General features: G+C 39.9%; 1 long non-coding RNA gene across 1 annotated transcript; it reads right to left on the bottom strand.

The window, feature by feature from the left end:
* Positions 1-327: 327 nt before the first annotated feature.
* Positions 328-4,807, bottom strand: LOC149232693 (uncharacterized). Its single transcript, XR_016248184.1, has 2 exons — positions 559-4,807; positions 328-474 (listed from the first exon to the last, which is right to left on the bottom strand). It is a non-coding gene; the product is annotated as an uncharacterized LOC149232693 (long non-coding RNA).
* Positions 4,808-17,592: the final 12,785 nt, after the last annotated feature.

The raw sequence follows: 17,592 nt of genomic DNA on the forward strand, positions 1-17,592 counted from the left end.
TAGAAGTTAAGGCTAAGATAAATGGAAGATTTGAACTTTATTTTCAAAGATTTCAACTTTATTCTCAAAGATATTTCAAGTGTTGGATCAGAATAAAAATTTGAAAGGCCACTAAAAACATGAATCTGAAAATAAGATTGCAAAAATTTACAATCTGCAAATCAGTAATAAGCGCAAGGAGGTGTTGCTTTTCTGTTTTTGAGATTGAATATTACATTTATAACTTGAATTGTAATCGAAACAAACATGGCAATGAAGCACAATTCTTCCTTGAGATGCAGAAATTTTGGTACTGGATTGAAATCAGATTGATTGCTTCACAAGACCTGTGCAAGATGCAGGACACGTGCAATGTGGCCAGTAAGTTCACCCACTTTGAACATAGTAGGATATTTCCATAGACATTTTATTTTTACTGAATTGATGGCTGCTCAGGAGCTCCTTCTGATGTCTATTCCACTGCAGGGCACAAACCTTGATTTCCAGATCAAAAGAAGTCAAGACCAATCACAGCGTGCAAATCTTTGAAAAAAAGAAGTTGAGAGTTATATTCCTTACCTGAGATCTCGTGTATCGATTGTTGCTAGTAAATTTTCTTGGAAAGGACACCATGTAAGAACTTTTACAACAACTTGGTGCTTGTCACATCAATGGAGATATTGATCTCTCGATGAGGACGATGATGACATTGCTTTTACATCCCAAATGAGACGGATATTATCATTACCTCCTCTTACAAATTGCTCACCAGAATCTGACCACTTAAGACCACAAACTTCCTAGGAGTGCCCTTGAAACTAGGAAACAATGTGAATCCGTACTCAGATAGGAAACAATGTGAATCCGTACTCAGATAGTAAGAAGAACTTTTGTCAGATTCTTTCATGTATATCCTTCATTTTATTAGGAGAAAATGAAGCGACTACCATTGTGATTTATCTACTCCGAGACTCCCATTCATCCCTCATTTTATACCAAAAAACAGAAAATTAATTGTAAAACAAGTAACATTGAAACTAGAACCACCGCACTTAATCTCTAGATAATTTGGTTACCGGATTCCCTTGACAGTTTCTAAGTCAATAAAATTCCACAGGAATAAATATCTTCAGCTCTTAATAACATTGTTCCTACAGACTCTACATAACCCATGGGTACACCCTCTCTGGAATTTTATATAACGTCTATCCATATTTTTGCATCTTACTGTTTTGTAATTGATTGTCCTTTACACACTCTTGAACGAAGAATAATATCAAGACATTAATCTTAGAGAGCACCAAAAATTCAGTGGAAGACTATAGTGAATAACAATGATTCCATCTGATATTTGTAGTTATTTTACAGACTAACTTTATTGTTTGCCTTCTTGTGGCAAGTTATATTTGCAAGTTCTTGAACCTCAACAGGTTAAATTCACAAATTTGGGTATTTTGGTTGTACATGCTAGAATCACAAACTCTAAGCTCATTATCATCTAAACACTGAGCTAATAAAGCTAGCGATGCTAATGAGAAATCATAACAAATACCATACAGTTATATATAAAGATGTGATCAACGATGTCGTCCAGTGTGTGGAAGGGCTTAGGGGGCCTTGTTGTATGATCCTCCAGGATTGCAGTAGTTGCGTTCGATCATTGAGAAGCCCTCGTATTCTAGTATCACCTGAAGTAAAAAAGCTGATTTTGAAACACCTAATGGCTGGAAACAACCCAAGAGCTAATGTCAGAAGGGTTAACCCATGGGCAGCAGCTAGATATGGACCTTTGGCTTTACCTTAGAACTTGCATGACCTCACATATATTTATCTGAAGTTGCTACCAAAATATGATGGAGAGAAAGAACAAACTACACTTAAATTAGAGGCCAGAAATCTTGTTGAACCATATGATTCTTAGAAGTTTGTCAGCAAGATATGATTGATTTAGGTTTATTACAAACTGCATTTGCATCACCCTTTACAAAATCTTAGAATTTCATCTTTTCTTGCTAGAACAAATTTAAGGGCCATAATTACACGCAGCATCAAGGGGATAGAGATACACTCCAAAAAAGAACATATACTACTCATTCAAAATATATAATTACTTAAAAGATTAGTTCCACAGGCATTCATAGCCTCTTAAGAAAAAGATACAAGTCACTCAGCTCGGCCCCACTCCATTTTAAGAAATCACTGCAAATGCAAGTGTCATAGATCGAGAGAATCAAGAGAAATCTAGTTAAAGGTCCCATACGCTAAAAATAAGGTCTCCGGCTCTGTATGTTAATTAATAGGATGCATTCAAGCATTTCAACGACAATGACAATAAACACGCACTTAAATAGCCGGGAATCAAATATATTTTTATGAAAACGGAATCCAATGCATGTATGGATTTGTATAAAAGTACTCTGAATTTAGAAAGAGTGAATGGCCAATTGTTCCTATCTGAATATGACATTTAGAAAGAGTGGATGCATACATGTGTGGACTACAGAGGAGTACCTAAATTCAAGTTTTGTGCCATTGAAAAGAAACTATTAAATCTGTTGCAATATCCTTGTCCCTGTCAGATCTTCTAATGCAAACTTGAAAGTACAAACACTAAATTGCAAATCCAACAGTACCTGCTACCAGTGGGGAGGTGAGGAGGGACTTCCAGAATTGGTATAGTTTCCCAAACACCTTTTAAGTCTGGAAGTGTTGCTGCCCTATAAAACACTGCCACCTTCACGGAGCTGAAACTATAGACACTAGCTGTCGGGGGCCTTGCAGAGCACTGTAGCCTTCACCGATTTGAATTTTGTAACCCAATATTTATCAGTTTTTTTTAGTTGTAATAGCGCAAGTAAGCCCTTCTATGCCATTCTTAATAGAATAAATGTAGGGTTGGTTATAGATTTTGAGCTAGTAACGCCTCTCGATGTTCCTATATCTGCTACTCATGCACTATTTATACTAAGGTTACAATAGGCATATCTCCTGACTCTTCCATTTTTGCAATCCATTTAAGTCTTAATCCTTTTGACAATTGTGTATTATGGTGAAGGAAGAGGATAACTTCCCTTGTCATGGTGGAAGGAGATTTTGCGACACTGGCGATGATGAACATCTCTTAGATAATAAGGTATAAGCTTCATTCTTATGCCTACCATCTTAGAATAGAAGTGAAAGGCAGGAAACACACAAGCAGGATCCATAGACGTACGATGGAATCAAATTGACCAACAAACGTAGAGTCATAGGCAGAGCCTAAAGTGCCGGAGGGAACATAAATACCAATAGCAAAATCTAGGACACCTACAGTAAAGAGTTAAGCATCACCGACAAAGACAGATGATGTAGATCCGGTTAACCTCTCTAGAAACAAGATCTCAAGCGAAATTTGTAATGCAAGAATGAAAAATGAATAAAGAGCACTTACTTTCAGTAAATTTGTCTTTGTCACCATACAAAAAGAGTTTATAGAGCTACATCAGGTAAAAATAAGTCTCCCCACACTGAAATCTCACAATATTCTACCATTGTTTCTCTGGTAGCTCTAACACTAAGAACTTCAAACCAACTCTGCAGCAATAAGAATTAGCTGAAAGTTAAGGTTCACAAAGTCATTAAAGTGCTTAAAAATAAAAATGAAAATACCTCCATGGACCATGTGGCCCTCCCATGAGTGCCACATGCCTCACCTCCTACTCCATAACATAGAATGCAGGGCGTAAACCATGCCACTTAACATTGTATCATGGAAATATGTCTACTAATATGTCAATATGTCAATACAGGAGGCAGAAGGATAATCCAACTGCCCACTATAGGTGCACTAGTTTCAATATGTCAATACAGGAGGCAGAAGGATAATCCAACTGCCCACTATAGGTGCACTAGTTTCAACTTCATGGCCTTTTGAGCTTTGTCTCATCGAGCCTTAAAGATCTACCTGGCGGAGTAGGTGACCCTTGGCTGCAGCTTGAAGCAAGAAAAGACAACCCTGCCCTCACACTTCCAATTTCCACATACGGTTAGCCTACAGACTGGGGTTGTTGGAATGTAGGATTTCATCAATGGCGGACGCCCATGGTGATATTGATTATTTTCCTATGAATACTGAAGGGAAAACTTCACATTGAAAGGAGAGCTTGTAGTTCCAAAATAGAATAGCAGAGATGAACAGCAATAGTATCTTCATTGATGTAAAGAATGTGAGTAAAGTAGGGTTAGGGTATGGAATAGCCATTGCAGTTGGGATTCTGACTACAATCATGTTGGCATCTTATGTGTGTGAGAGAGTGCAGGGAATAGGTTATATGAATGGAAATGGGATGCCCATTATTGCAACTGTTGTTCCTCAGTCTTCACCTATGTCTGTTAATGAGGAAAACTGCCATTAATGTCGGTGAAATTAGTTACAGTGGAGAATGGAGCACTTCGATTGAGGAAGCGCAGCGAGCAGATTTCAATTGAGGCAGCGAGCAGACTTCAATTGAGGAAGTGTTGCAACAGTGGGCTTCAGCAACATCAGGCAACATCAGAAAAGGTAAGAGAGCTAGTTGCCTCATCATTTTCTTCACAATCTTGATTTTCTTCACATTCTTCATATAACCAGAGAACAAGGCATCAAGGCATTAAGTAAACTCTGGTAACTCAGAACTATGGCCAGGAACCAGCGCTAGTGGGTGCTTTTCGGTGCTAGTGAGAGCCGTAAAGGAAGGTAAGGTATCCAGGTATCGGTTTGACAGAAGACCTTGAAAAATAGAGGCCATAAAAAGAAACCAAGGTATCCAGGTATCGGTTTGACAGAAGACCTTGAAAAATAGAGGCCATAAAAAGATAGAGGCCATAAAAAGAAACCATTCACAGCCTGCCGAAAGACATCCAAAAAATGGCATGCGCATAGCCCCTCTCCCCTAAGAGCTGGCCCTGTATCAATAAATTGGACTCTGCAACTAAACATTGGCTATGCTCCTCAAATGCTCAGATGGGAGCTTCTGTGTCGGCTCATATCTACTTCCTTTACCAAAGATCCAGATCCAAGGCCAAATAGAGAGATTGAAGTAGATCCAGTCGGTTAAGTAGTTAAAGTTATTTGCATGCATCCATCCACCTGTAATTTGCATGCATCCACCTGTAACCGAGTTGCAGCGCCTGCACTGCAACAACCATAGCAAAAAATCATTTTCGCACCTTAATAATACATAACATTTAATAGCTCAAACTAATGCTAATATTAGTTCGACACTGGAAAACATCTCTAAAAATTAACGGCCAACTGCAAAAAAATTATATAAAATTATATAGTTCAGCATCTCTAAAAATTAACGGCCAACTGCAAAAAAATTATATAAAATTATATAGTTCAGCCTCTTCCGCCTTGAGAAGAGGTCAAATAAGACAGAGAAATTGAACAAAAAAATTATATAAAATTATATAGTCCAGCCTCTTCCGCCTTGAGAAGAGGTCAAATAAGACGGAGAAATTGAATAAGAAGGGATTAATCTCAAAATAATGAAACATGAAAAAAAAACAAAACCTTTCACAAACATAACTAATGTCAAATACATAAATACATCAAACCGATTACTATAGTCCCATGCAAAATGGCAGAGACTAATAAGATCCATGGATATATATGTTCTAAGTATGAATATTTAATAGTTATATGTTTTAGTTTTATAATATTATTTGATGTTACAATAAAAATTAAAATATATATTTTATATTTTGATATGTATTTTGAATACTTTATGTACATTATTATTATACTTTCCCTAATCGGTACATATTGTGTTCAGTTTTTTGCTTGACCAGCTATTAGTTTGCTTTGTCTAAAAAAAATTGCATATTTTTATATAGTTTAATATTAGAAATTAAAAATTAAATTTTATTATTTTTTGAAAATGTTTTAATATATTTATTTCAAATCTTATTGGCTCAACCCTTATTTTACAGTGATGACATATGTACCACAAAATCTATGATTGGTTGTACCATCAAATCTTTTACTGATTAATTCATGAAATTTTTTATTGGCATTAATTCATTAGCATTGTCAATTTAGATAATAGTAATCTCCTCCTGTCATAAATTTAAGGTCTATATTAAGTGTAAAAGGGCCCGCGTGATTAAATGTTGTAGTTTGGCTTTTAAATAATATGGAAATCTATAGTTGGGATTTGTGAATAGTAAAAAATGGGTAATGGGTAAGGACCCTGGATTGCCTTGTACAAGATATGGATATAATGTTAATTCACACATTACAATATTTTTCTAGTCTAAGTGTTGCATTCACCTCTTCAATGCTAATTAATGGCTAAGGGAATGCTAATTAATGGGTAAGGGGGAACCCAACTGGCTAGTCTTGCACCTGGGCACTGGGATCCAAAACTGATTACACTTGCAACAAATCCTTGCCATTGAATCTTTCGAGACTCGATCCAATGGTCCTCCTTGACTTCGAACGAATTAGGTAAATGTTCAGCCATCCTGGATGGCAACAAATAAATCTTCTGCTATGAGGTTGTATTGAATGGCGACTATATATGCCCACCGATTTTGGCCTTGGCACAATCAAACTGTGGGCATGTACAGCGGCCACTCAATTAAAGCCCGATAGCATAGGATTTATTTGTTGCCATCCTAATAGTTTCTCTCATTTGCGTTTTGCTTGCCGGTGGAGGGTTCTACAAATCTCCAGTTCCTCTGGTCCAAATTCCAGGTAATCCACACATTTTTGCTCAGAATCGGTCAATGTTGGTTGTAGGGAATTGGAAATGTTTACAAATTTACTACCCTTCCTTTTTCTTAGAAGCGGTCAGCTAATCTTTGGCTTCTTGGTAGTCTAAGTTCTGAGAATGATTATGACAAGTTTATTTCCATTTCATGATTCTACACCAATGCCATGCCTGACCCAGGTCAGTGCAATGCAGATTTATCTTACTGATGGCTTATGCATGGTTCCCAAGTCAAACATGCTGACTGGGTCGACTGTGTGACAAGTCTCTTCTCTCGATGACCTCGACATGCCCAAGTATTATTTATTTATTTTATTTGTAGAAGCCTTACATTTCTTAGAAACTAAAACTATCAAAATAGGTGGATTCTTTGTGTATTGAAATGAATGTCATCCCTGTTATTGATCAAAATTACAAGATGATCATATTTCTTTTGTTGTCAAAGAAAAGGTCCAGCGAATGGAGAAGAAATTTCAATCGTAAATATAGAAACTAGAATTTGGAAATTTATCCTTTTTTTCATCAGTCAAATTCCGTAGAGTTCACGTCACAATTTCCTCCAAACAAGTTTTCACACTGCGCCATAAATTCTTCGAAAGAAGCATGTGTTTCTGTGTATGTGGTTGGAAAGACCGTGAAATTAAGTTGGTTAAAGTCAACGGTGGAAAGAGGTAAATCGATATTTTTCTATGCTTGGAATCAGAGAGTCAAGATAAATATGGGTTAAAGTTCTTCATACGTGGTGCAGCCATCTAAATTCAACGCTCAAATTTGTCTGGAGCTTAAAGCAAGATTGATCACTCATCCATGCTCGCCAAAGATTAAAATGAAGCCTTCTTGATTTGTGAGGCACAAGAGGTAGTGTTCTCTTTTTATGTGGTTGAAGAGCTATAATGTGATTTATTATATACTTTCAATAAGGGAAAGCTCGACACTACAGATGTATTCTATCATTATATGACTCTTACAATCGATCCTTCTCAATACCACTGAGGGAGGTCCCACTCCTCTCTATGATAATTTTTCTCTTCTCCATAGATTTTGTTGTTACTTGGACTGCAAATTAGTAATTCCCCTATTTTGCATTAACTCAATGGTTTGAATCTGTTGCAGATACAATCACCTACCATCTTGTCGTTCCACTTGTTTGCTATCAAGCTACGGAGGAAAGGTTAGCAGAATTCAATGGCTGACCCAGAATTTTCCCTTGTCTCCAGGTTATTCATTCACGGTATCTCTAGGTTCATGTCTTAGGTTTACCATTGTTTTTCCACCTACAGAGGGTTTTGTTTTCTGGGTCTTTCAAGAATAGTCGAGAGTTGTTTATTTAACTAGGAATATATACATATACATACATGGTCTGCGGTATTTGCCAATTTGGCTTGGCCCCTCCCTTAATTTAGATCTGGGAAGCAAAAATACATGACTATCTGTATAATGTTAATTAGTGTTTAAAAGGCTACTAGACTATTGTACTGAGGTGGACTTGCTAGACTAAGGTGGCCTGGAAGATACTACAGTTTCCGTTCTTAATTTCTTTTACAGTGTTCCATTCTTGCTTGCTAAGACTTACCCTTATTTCTTTACTATACATTGAGCAATACCTATTTTGTCACTAGTTATGAGTAAGTTGCAATGATTCCTATTTGGGTGGAGCAATTTAATTTACATGGTTATTCCCTTAATATGCAGATTTGATAGACTAAAACGTCCCTTGTTTTTGTTGTATATTGTTGATTCTGAACAATATCACTGCTTCTAAAGGTTCTAATCATAGTATCTTTCAAGCATCACGATTTCAGTTTTAATACGACTTGTGTCCTTCAAGTATTCTTTCTGTTTCATATGAATGGAGGGAAGGTTCTAATCACAGTATCTTTCAAGCATCACGATTTTAGTTTTAATACGACTTGTGTCCTTCGAGTATTCTTTTTCTGTTTCATATGAATGGAGGGTCTATACCTGTTGAAGATAATGGAGAATATCCTAGAATAGGTAGAGTTGGTTCATGTAACCTCAGGGTAGGAATTAGTTTCTATTTCTTAGGATGTTGTTCTAACTTCCCTAAAACCATGTTTTCTATTTAATGTGTAATGTGCATGAACAATGTAGAGCGTTCTACAGAGCCAGACTCTCCTGGTTCAAACTCTCTTTCATAGAGCTGACCAATGGGTTTTATTTTTATTAATACAAACATTACCATTTTTATCATGGTATCAGAGCGTCAGGGCTGAGGAACCTGTACGCTGGTTGTTGGGTGGTTCTTTGAACTAAGATCATCACAGTTGTAAGGCGGATAACTGCGACGATTCTGAAATCGTTGCTGGTTATGAGTGTCTGTGTACCTCTGCAACGAGGGCATTGTAGCACTTCATGCAAATTTTTTGTTGCAGTTCGTCACAGGAAAGACGTGTACAGTTGCGACAACGTCGCAGAAAAGACAGGGACTTTTGCGACGATCGAGGAAAGCCAAGAACAAGGTTGTAGCTGCGCGAGCAAAGCCAAGAACAAGGTTGTGGCTGCGAAGGGAAGCCAAGAACAAGGTTGTAGCTGTCAGAGAAGCTGCGTGGAGAAGCCAATAACAAGGTTGTAGCTGACAACAAGAGGTTGTCTGGAGGCTGAGAAGGAAGCCACAGTGATCTGCGCGTGTGCTGCGAGATCAAACAACATTGAAGAAAAGTGATTTGTCTCTGTCACAGATCTGGGGTAAATTTAACATCTTTTACCTGTTGAAATTTTTCTTCTAAATCGCCAAGATGAATAACAATATATTTGAAACATGCATGAATGAGCATAACAAGCTCGATGGTTCCAATTATGCAAATTGGAAGTTTAAGATGCAGACTCTGCTAGAAGCGCAGAGTGCTTGGACGATTGTGAATGGGGATGAGCCGAGGCCCGTGGTGATCTGAATTGGATCCTCAAACAATTCCATGATTGTTAAGAATGGATGACAGACTTCAAGAAATCTTATAGCTATCAGAAATAACCTCTGAATAATGGTAATTTGCAGCCAGCACAGAGCAACGAGGACCTTCGGTCAAAGCGCGCTGACCGTTGGCCCATGGAGACTGTGCATGGCGCAAAAATGGCAATTGGGAAGCTCAAACCCAGAAACAGAGGTTGTTTCTGATACGCAATGGCATATCGCTGGGCAAAACCCCTCGAGAAAGAAAAACCCCGAGCGCTCGATCACAAGGGAAACCAGAGTCCCGCGCTCAAAACCGGTGGAATATCAGAGGCATTTCGGGCGATAAGTGGGTTTGGCCGAAGACCCAGCGATTCCATACACTGAGTGATGCGTGTCCGGCGGGGAGAGAGAAAAACGCTTACATCATGGACTAACGGTCAAGCAACTCAACCGTGTGATATAAGCGAAGACCATAGGATCTGGGGCTCTAGATCAAACGGCGGAGGTTCAACCCGATGGATGACTAGACCTGAGGGAGAAATAAGCTACGACGCATAAAGATTTGAAGTCCAATTTGACCAATGAGTCGACAGAAGGATCTGTTTCGCAGGCATCTGGGAAATAACGGAAAAAACGACCATTCAGGAAGAACTGACACTCAGTTCGCAAGAAGACAGGTGGCCACCTCTCTGCGAAGCGTTATGCAGCAATGATGATGCAGGGCAGAGAAGTCCCAGCGGACAGAGGCAGGCGATCCAAAGAGTCGGGAAGCCAAAACGAACAATCGGGGAATGAACTGGCTTTAAAGCCACGAGCTGACAGAGACAAGACAAAGAGACAGTGAGGCAAAGAAGCAGTGAAGAAGCCGAAGGCCGAGAGACACAGAAAGAAAGGAAAATTGCAGAGAACAGAGAAGTCGAGCTGACCATCAGAGTAAGGGTAGCATCGAGTAAACAGAGAGCAATTGAGGTCGAAATTCAGTAAGGGGAGTCTGTGAACTATAAGGACTTGGGAATTCCAAGTGCCATCCTACTGATCATCCTTTGTCAAGTGAGACTTAGATTGAGCTCCTTATTGTAAGACTCTGCTTTAAAAACATAATAAAAAGGCCACCACTGAAATCTGGACCAGGAGACATAGCCCAGGAGGATTGGTGAACTCCTTATTAAATTTTGTTGTGTTTCTGTTTTGCTTACTGTGATCTCTTACTGTTTCAAGTGTTTGTTTATTTTGCAATCTTATCAATCCGTTGCCTAAGATAACATAGACACACACACCAGCACATGAGTCTGTAATACCTTCATTAATTTCTTGAGGTCACCTAGGGGTGATTTCAGATCAAGTGGTATCAGAGCTATAGGTTGTTAAGGTTAGACAAGCTTGTGCTAGATTTAGCTGTTGAATGCTAACTAGATCAAAGCTCAAATTAGGAGAAGGAGAGTTGGTCGAAACTAATCCTGAAATTGGAAGAGTCTATCCTCAGAAGACAATGTCGGAGGAAGGTTCTGTGGGGCCAGACCCTCAATTTATAGATAGTTTCCTGGCCATAAGGTCCATGGTAGAGGAAATGTATAAGGACTTTAGAAAACATAAAGATGAAGATTCATCAGGCTCCAAACAAGATAAAGGAGAAGAAGAGTCTCTCCTCCATGACCACTCAAAAGGAAAAGGGAAAGAAGAAAACTTTCTCACACCTCCTAATAGCCCTGAACATAAAAAGAAGACATCTTTGATTAAACTAGATGTTAAATTTGATTTACCAATATATGATGGAGAGTTGAATGCAGAAAAGTTGGACAATTGGATCAGACAAATTGATGTTTATTGCAGAGTGCAGAGTATCGATTCAAACAAGAGCAAGATTCAGCTGGCTAGCCTACGCCTTGGAGGCACTACCTTGGTTTGGTGGGAAGGTAGGACCCAAGCTGACATGAAGAGACATGGTAAGACTCTTTCTGTCTGGAGTGAATTTGTTTCTGCAATCAAAAAGCAGTTCTATCCACTGGCTTACATGCAGCAAGCCATGATGAGCTGGCAAACTCTTTGACAATTGAAAGGGCAAAGTGTACAAGGTTACACCCAAGAATTTAGGAAGAGAGCTTTGATTCTAGGAATCTCATTAGACTCACCTGAGACTCTGTTGAAGTACATCGGTGGTCTACACAGCTACATGAGACACACTATCATCATGTTTAATCCCACTAGTATAGATGAGGTATCTGTTCAAGCTATGCATCTAGAGCTAAAGGAAAGAATGGGAACCCAGAAGTTGGGGGATCATCCCAACCCACTGCAAGCAATAATAAAGAGAAAAGAAAACAGAAATGGAAAGCAAGGAAGGCCAACACTGCACAGAAAAGCAAGTCTTCATGAACTCACTGTAAGAAGGATGGGCATGATGATGAGCATTATTGGATTCTGCATCCGGAGCTGAGACCTAAGAAGTTCGAGGGCAAGAAGAAGAAGACCGTTGCAGCTATTCAGAAAGATTTGGGGTCGGACTCAGGAGATGAAACAACCATTGCAGCCAATGGTATAAAATGTTGTCCGCTTTAGAAAATTCATAAATCAAGAAGCAGGTGCAGGAGTTGCTCGAGAAGGGGTTCATCAGACCTAGCACATCACCATGTGGATCTCCAATCGTTTTGGTGAGAAAGAAATATGGCTCGTGGAGAATGTGCATTGATTACCGAGCACTGAATAAGATAACAATAAAAAATCATTATCCCCTTCCTCACATAGATGATCTATTAGATCAATTGAAAGAAGTTGTTTATTTTTCCAAGTTAGACTTGCATAGTGGATATCATCAGGTCAGAGTTGCAAAACAAGATGCATGGAACACTGCTTTCAAAACAAAGCAAGGATTGTATGAGTGGCTGGTTATGCCTTTTGGCTTAACTAATGCTCCTGCTACTTTCATGAGAATAATGAATGATGTACTTAGACCTTTTCTTGATGATTTTGTTATTGTATATCTGGATGACATTCTGATATTTAGCAAAACATGGGAAGAACATTTAAAGCATGTTAAGCAGACACTAGATGTTTTGAAAAGAGAAAAACTTTATGTTAAACTCTCAAAATGTGAATTTGGCAAAACATCTTTGAATTATTTGGGACATATAGTAGGGGGTGGTGAATTGAAGATAGATCCCTCTAAGGTGGCAGTCATTGTAAACTGGCCTAAACCCAAATCTGCTACAGAAGTTAGGAGCTTCTTAGGAGCAGCACAATATTGGAGAAAGTTCATTTCTAACTTTTCTTTAATTGCAGCTCCTTTACATGCTTTAACAGGATTGAACAAGGTGTTTCAGTGGGGAGGCAAATAGTAGAAAGCCTTCAACACCTTGAAAGAAAAGATTAGTACAGCACCAGTACTAGCACTGCCAGATCTTCAAAGACCGTTTGAGATCCAAACGGATGCCAGTGACTATGCCATGGGAGCAGTGTTGATATAGCACGGTAAACCCATATGTTATCATTCTGAGACATTTAATTCTGCAGTAGTTAACTATCCCACGTATGACAAAGAATTGTATACATTAGTACAGAGTGTGAAAAAGTGGAAACGTTACTTAATGGGCAAAGAAACAGTTATACATACTAATCATCAACCACTTCAATATCTACACTCCCAAACTAAGTTGCAGCAATCAAGACACTATAGATGGATGGGTTTTCTACAACAGTTTCATTTAGTCATCAGATATAAAAAGGGCATACACAATAAAGTTGCAGATATGTTATCTAGACCCATTATAAATTCATCTACTATACTTAAGCATAATTCTGTGTTACATGAAAGCTACATTGAACAATATGCTCAAGATATAGACTTTAAAGATGTATATGCAACTTTAAGTCAAGGCAAATGAGTAAAAGAATTGGATTATCATATTAAGGACCGACTCCTATATCATTATGGGAAGCTATGCATTCCACAAACTGAAAGAGTGAAGATAATTTGAGAAACACACACTTCTCTAATATCAGGTCACTTTGGGGTAAGTAAAACAGTTGCACAGCTGCGAAGATTTTGTTATTGGCAAAAAATGAACGAGACAGTTTCTAGATATGTAAGAGGGTGTACTATGTGTGCTAAAAGCAAGCCCAGCAATAGAAAACTAGGCTTGTACACTCTATTATCAGTTCCTTCTCATCCTTGGGAAAGTGTTTCCATGGACTTTGTTGGAGGACTACCTAAATCTAGGAAAGGTCATGATTATCTATATTTTGTTGTGGATAGGTTTAGCAAAATGTGTATTTTGATACCTTGTAATAAACAGATTATAGCTGAACAAACTGCAAAATTGTTCTTTCAACATATATGGGTTCATTTTGGATTATCCACCTCCATTATATCTGATCGAGACACCCGATTGATGGGAAAGTTTTGGTCAAGTCTGTGGGAACTGATGGACACCAAACTAAAGAAAAGCACAGCTCTCCATCCACAAATCGATGGCCAGATAGTAGTCAACAGGACAGTGATCCAGTTGCTCAGGGGATATTGCAGCAAGCATCCTAAGCTTTGGGATGAACATTTGTGTTATGTGCAGCATGCTTACAACCGAGCCAAACATTCTTCCACACAGAGATCTCCTTTTGAGACCTGTTTTGGTTTCACACCAAGGTCTCCCTTGGATTTTGTCTTTGGTAAGGACACAACAGTTGAGGGACACAACGATGTGGACAAGGCAACTAGGTTCATTGAACAAATCCAAGAGATCCATCAAGCAGTACAGGAACAGCTGGAAAAGAGCCAAGCCAAATATAAGGCAAGGCATGACAAGCATCGAATGGAGCATAATTTCCAAGTTGGTGATCAAGTCTGGCTATATATCAACAAGGACAGGATGCAAGGTGAAGGTAAAAAGTTGAAACCAATAAGGTATGGACCTTTCAAGATCCTTGAGAAAATTGGTGAGAATGCTTTTCGCCTTGGTTTGCCAGCTTATATGCACATCTACTCAATCGTCAATGCAAATAGCTTGAGACTATTTGAACCTTTGTTAATTGAAGATCCTGAAGAACAGATTCAATTGCCTTCTATTGATGACCTGCTACCTGAATATCTTAATGAATTGCAGGAAGACACAGTTCTGGACAGGAAGGTGAGAACGACGCGCAAGGGAGATGTTGAGTACCTCAGAATTGGACTCAGGGGTTCAAAGCCAAGCAGTGCAAAATGGATAGAGATTGGATAGGTGAGAAAGTTGTATCCTCACTTAGTCGATGCTTGAAAACCAACTTTTGGTGGTCCAAAATCTTTTTTCTGTGGGAAGGCCGTGATCCGAATTGGTTTCTTAAACAATTCCATGCTTGTTAAGAATGGATGACAGACTTCAAGAAATCTTATAGCTATCAGAAATAACCTTTGAATAATGGTAATTTGCAGCCAGCACGGAGCAACAAGGACCTTCGGTCAAAGCGCGCTAACCGTTGGCCCATGGAGACTGTGCATGGCACAAAAATGGCAGTTGGGAAGCTCAAACCCAGAAATGGAGGTTGTTTCTGATACTCATATCGCTGGGAAAAACCCCTCGAGAAGGAAAAGCCCCGAGCGCTCGGTCACAAGGGAAACTAGAAAACTGTGGGAAAGCGCTAAAACCGATAGGCGGGTCCCATGCTCAAAACCAACGAAATATCGGAGGCATTTCAGGCGGTAAGTGGGTTTGGCCGAAGACCCAGCGATTCCATACACTGAGTGACGCGTGTCCAGTGGGGAGAGAGAAAAACCGCTTACATCGCGGACTAACGGTCAAGCAACTCAACCACACGATATAAGCGAAGACTGTAGGATCTGGGGCTCTAGATCAAACGGCGGAGGTTCAACCCGATGGATGACCGGACCCGAGGGAGAAATAAGCTACGGCGCATAAATATTTGAAGTCCAATTTTACTAATGAGTCGACAAAAGGATCCGTTTCACAGGTATCTGGGAAATAATGGAAAAAACGATCATTCAGGAAGAATTGACACTCGGTTCGCAAGAAGACAGGTGGCCACCTCTCTACGAAGCATTATGCGGCAATGATCATGCAAGGCAGAGAAGTCCTAGCGGACAGAGGTAGGCAATCCAAAGAGTCGGGAAGCCGAAACGAACAGTTGGGGAATGAACTGGCTCTAAAGCCACGAGTTGACAGAGACAAAACAGAGAGACGTGTAGAAATTTTGAATAATATGACACATATTCACAGAGATTATCCTGATTATACACTTATAAGCGGAACATGCATAATGCATAACCTCCTCTACATTGATCATCAATTTACAGAAGCAGAAACATTCACAGGCGTACATAGAAGCATCAATCACACATATCAACACAGTATTTTCCCGGGGAAAGCATCTCGCTAAAAACCCCAACTATCTGTATATTATAGTGATTGAATCATGTAACAATACATAGTACAATACTCCTCACAAGTACTCAGTATTATCTCCACATGCTACACACAATACAGCTCAGATCTGATCTCCAAATCTCCCCCGCTGCTTGCCTGCCTCCACAGCTCAAACTGAAGTGCTCCAAGAGAATAAGATCAAGTTTATAGTCCAAATATTATTATGAGACAATAATATTTGACTTTTCTATTTTGGACAGCCAGTCTAAAAATAGACTTTGATCACTCCTGTTGTGATCACTCATGCTGTGATCACTCCTGCTGTGGTTACTCCTGATGTGATCATCCCTGCTGTGGTCACTCCTGCTGTGATCATCCCTACTGTGGTCACTCCTGCTGTGATCATCCCTGCTGGGATCCAAAAATAGAACTTGCGCCATAATTTGCCTGCGGGCCCACTTAGTGAAGGCGACTCTTTTCACTAAGCTCCATCATCTTGTTGCATTATCAACAAGCATTTCTTGTTGCACATTTTTCAACACTCCCTCTCAACAAGAAATGCTTCCTCTCAAACCCGATCCTGTAAATCTAGAATGTTCTGCATGCAACACATATGGCCGGTCCACTTGCTCTGTCATCAAAGTCTCTGACTGCTATTGCCTCTGTTGACTGAAAACTCTGCATCTTTGTGCTCTTCAGTATCTGACTACTCTAGCCTCTGTCACTTTGATCTCTGACTGCATCTGTGCTGCTGCTAGTTCTATCTCCCAGCATTGCATCCGCACTGCACCTCCCAACTGACCTCCCTGTTGGGCTAGAAACACCCTCTAATGCTGAAGCTCTACCTGCTGCTGACAAGTGCTCCCTCTCTGACATCTGCGCTACTGCAACATCTCCATGCATCTCGCACCATTGCACACCTCTCTGTGCCACCTAGCACTGTGCAAAACACTTGTGCCTCTCGCATTGTTGCAGCCTGCTAGCTATGCGTTGTCCTGGGATTCCCTGCACTGTCGCTCTCTCTGCTGCTCCATCCGCATCTGTCTCTACCCAATCAGTCAGTTCCTGCTACTACACATCAGGGCTCCCGTAGCAAGGTCTCATCCAAGAGGTTGGGTACCTCAAGGATCCTGCCCCTCTTCCTTGGGACGATCAATCCACATCACCCCACCTCCTACCTGGAGGTATGGCTGCATGCGATCCCTCAACCCACCTGGCTCGAAGTTTCCCCCTACTGGAGGTCTCTGCATGAGTAGATGCTCTACTCGATCTCCTCTTAGCTCCCCTTGTTGTGGCTGCTCCACAACCTCTTGAAGCTGCTGCACCAATCATGGCTCCTCCACAATCGTCTGAGACTTCTTCTGGCTCTGTATGTTGAGAGGTAACATACCCTCCCTCTCAACCACCAAGTCTCCATCAGTTGCCTCGCTGCTCAAGGCTTTGCATGCATCTTGAACCTCAAGAGCATACAGGTTCTTGACCCGTGAACCCTCCCCATGACAATGAAAGCATCGCACTTTCGATTTGTCAACCTTCTTCCCACCACTGGAAGAACTGGATTCGGAAAGAGAACCCTTCTCCTTCCCCTTCTTCACCTTACTCGCTAAGGCACAATTCT

Source organism: Pinus tabuliformis, chromosome J (assembly GCF_031772625.1).
Source record: "Pinus tabuliformis cultivar Carrire ecotype Pingquan chromosome J, CPIR1, whole genome shotgun sequence".
In the NCBI taxonomy this organism is placed as follows: Eukaryota; Viridiplantae; Streptophyta; class Pinopsida; order Pinales; family Pinaceae; genus Pinus; species Pinus tabuliformis.